Source organism: Athene cunicularia (genome assembly GCF_003259725.1).
Source record: "Athene cunicularia isolate RWA chromosome 28 unlocalized genomic scaffold, athCun1 chr28_part1, whole genome shotgun sequence".
Classification (NCBI taxonomy): domain Eukaryota; kingdom Metazoa; phylum Chordata; class Aves; order Strigiformes; family Strigidae; genus Athene; species Athene cunicularia.
In genome coordinates this window covers 417,314-420,805 of record NW_020799139.1, presented here as the reverse complement: position 1 = coordinate 420,805, position 3,492 = coordinate 417,314, and positions in this window count along the sequence as shown.

The window sequence follows — 3,492 nt, the reverse complement described above, 5'->3', positions numbered from 1 at the left end:
CTTCTGTCTTGCCCCTCTTTTACCTTCCAGATCTCACGAGGACAAAACTGAAAGCGGAGACGGGCTGAGTGACACCCATAAATACAGCCCCGCCGGCACAGGGGGTCTGAGTGCCGGGGCCAGGGTGAGTCAGCTTCCAGGTGACAGCAATGCTTGAGTGTCTCAATTAGCAGCGGCTCCCAAAGAAGGTGAAATGACTAATGACTAATCTCGCCGCACTATTCCAACCAGTTTTGTTCTCATTTCATTTGGACAAAAAGCCTCTGCTGCCTGCTCCGGCTGGGGAGGAGAGATTGCAGTGACGGTGGTAGCAGTAGTGGGGATGGCTCCTGTTTGTGCTGTGCTGTCCAAGGGTTTTTTTTTTGTTGTTGGCAGTTCCGTGGGGTGACCCCAAGAGCAGGGTGGCTGGTGCTGAGCAGGAGTTTGGGGTGCAGCGGGGAAAGGGATGCAGGGCTGGTGGGGGTCAGCCCTGCCTGCAGGGATCCGTCCGCGTTGGGCTGGAGGAGGTGTGTATGGCATGGGAGCAAGCCCAAGGGAAGCCAGAAGGTGAGGATAAAGCCTGGTTTAGCAGCTGGAGGTGGAAGAAGAGGGGATAACTCATGGATGGAAACCCAGCCCAGGGCCAGGAGAAGACACCCCAAAGCGCTGTCTGCGTCCGCCCAGGGCAGCCCTACCATGATGTGCCACCCCTGTGCAACCCCCGCCCCAGCACCCAGCCACCCTTCCCACTGCAAAAGGGCAAATTCGTTTGCAGCAAGGAGGAAAAATTCCTGTCATTGCTTTTCCCCTCCTCCCTCATCGGTCCATCAGGGTCTGGCTGGTGTTTGGGAAGTCGCCCTGGGAGGGCACCCGCCACGGTGCAGTTTCACATCAGCTTTGGCTCGTGGTGGGGAAAGCCAAACCCAGCGTGGGTGTGAGTTTGGACCTTACATACGGAGTGGGTTACATTCACAGTGAGGCTGTTTGCAGCATCCCACGCAGCTTTTCCTTATTTAGCCTGTTCCATATTTATCCCACGGGCTCCTCTCCCCACACCAAACCCCATCTCAATTCGGCGACCGTGGAGCAGAGGGTGAACTCCAGCCCCACTGAGCAGCTGAGCTGGAAATCTCCCTCCTGGAAATGAAATCAGAGGGAAATCAGCTGGTGGCTTATTCCCCCAACAGATTGCTTTCTGTGTGTAACAAGTTGCTATCAGCACCGGGCACGAGGATGCTGCTGTCTTGATCCAAAGCACTCGAGCTGGGCTGGAGCACCACGAGCCGTTTTTAAGCTTGGAAGCTAAAAAGATTCATCAAGATTTTATAGCTTTTGCTCTGCAGTTATGAAATGGTGACCACAAGCCAAATACCTCTGTCCTTTACCTTCCTGCAACACCAATGACTTTGGTGCAATAGAGAGCAAAATTCAGCCTGCCATTTTTCACTGCAAAGACAGAATTCAGCCCGTAATGTTCTTGATAAAGCAAAGTACCAATGACACAGCTGAAAAACATCGGTGGAGCAAAGAGCAGTGAAAACTTCCCTGGGCTTCCATATGGCATCGCTCCATCTTGGACCGCATTATTATTATATTTCATCCAGCTTTAGCTGCTTTCTGTGTTATCTGACGCAGGGAAAATGTTGATGGGGAGGACTCCGGTGCAGACACTTGGCTTTTCTCTTCCGCCAGTGCGTGCCGCATTTGAATTCTCCCCAGTACTGCGACGTTTTCAAAATGTTTTGTTAAGTTAATTTGTATCCGCAGCCGCTTGTGAATTTTTCAGATTATTTGATCTGTAACTGAACTAACATGAAGAGTAACTATTGTTCTGCAGGAGCAGACACTGCCAAAGCGTGTCTTACGTGTTCAATGTGTGCTCATCTTCTAACCCCAAATGAGGTCCCCAGGCACCAGCAATGCTGTTGGAAACCAGTCTGGGGATGGCACTGGGTGCATCCCTGCACCTGCTTCCACCTGAGATGCCACCCTGCAGCCCCCAGGCACTGTCACACCCCCAAAAATCCTTGATGGCAGGCATTTGCCTCCACTGTGAATTACCCCAGATCACTAATTGCGCCATAAACGTGCTCCTGCAGCCCAGGGAGCTGCCTCTTATGTCTCATGGATACATGGTTTTGGGGAGCCTTTGGGCAGGGGCAGTTTTGCTCGAGCCTTGGTGCAGGGCTGAGCCTGGCAGCGCATCCCCCAGTTCTGTTTGCTTAACACAGGAATGGGATTTCATTTTTTCCTTATCAACCTTGGCAGCCCCGTTGCGTTTGGGCAGCGCGGGGGCTGAGGCTGGGGCCGGCGTGCAGCCCTGTGCAGGTTGGGTTCACGTGAACTCCCTCCATCGCCGTGATTATAGAGGAATTTATTCCTCACCAGTTTTCTCTGGGAAAAAAAACAAACAAACAAAAAAAAAAAAACCAAAAAAACCCAAAAAGCAACAACCCCCAAACCCAACAACAGGACTTGGGAGCAAGGAGAGCGCACAAAGCTGGAGCAAAGCCTCCTGGCAGCAGCGGTGAGCTGGGTTTTACCCCTTCATGCTGCTCCATCACAGCCTTGCAGCAGCCAGCTTCTGGTGGGACAAGAGCAATGGAGAACCTCTCTTTAAGTTAGATCAGGAGATGAGTTTCTGCCTCAGGAAGACCCTGGGATGAGTTTTTTGGAGTGATTTCTCAGCTGCCACTGAGACCAGGGGGGTGTAAGGCAGGCTCTGGAAACTGGGAGCTCGGTCGTTCCCTGCCCAATTCCTCCGGTGACCAGTGAAACCACTGATCTGCTCTGGAAGAAAATTGAAATTAAACAGAAGATGGAACTAAACGACAGACTTGGTTATCCCCCGGCATGTCTTCCCAAGCAGGTACAAACACACTCGGCATCTGCCAGAAGCGCTAGCGGCGGCCGGGGCTCCGCTCCCGGGGGTTGGGGTTCATGGGTTGGCACCTGCCCCTTGGACCAGCGACAAGCTGGCGTTGATCACACACTCTGCTTGCACTTTAACTTGTTGTTTTACCAGCTTTAATTTAAGAACTGAATTCAAGTGCCATCAAGGGGCTTCAATAGCCTTTTTCACAACCCACCGGTGACCGTGTCTGGGCATGGCAGCGACAGCTGCTGGGGCAGACTCACGTTCCACCTGGCTTTGAAATGAATTAAACCCCAGTGGAAACAAAAATGTGTTGGGAAAGAAGTTGGGAGCTAAGTTGGCTCCAGCACAAACTCTAAGTGTCAAAGTCAAGGCCAAACTTTTTGATTTCCTTTAGATGTGGGTGTTGGCTTTACAGGATAAAGGAATCTCCTGCCTCAGAGGACCCACAAAATGTGTCTGCATGGGCCGGATCACAACGTCTTGGTTCAACATGATGAGAAGATGACATTGAGATCTGACTGTGTCACACCACAGGGGTGCCAGAGAAGCTTCTCTGCACCGACCACCGCTGGGCTTGTGAGATGTCATAAGTTTTCACAGATCGACCGATTAAAAAAAAAAAAAAAAAAAAAAAA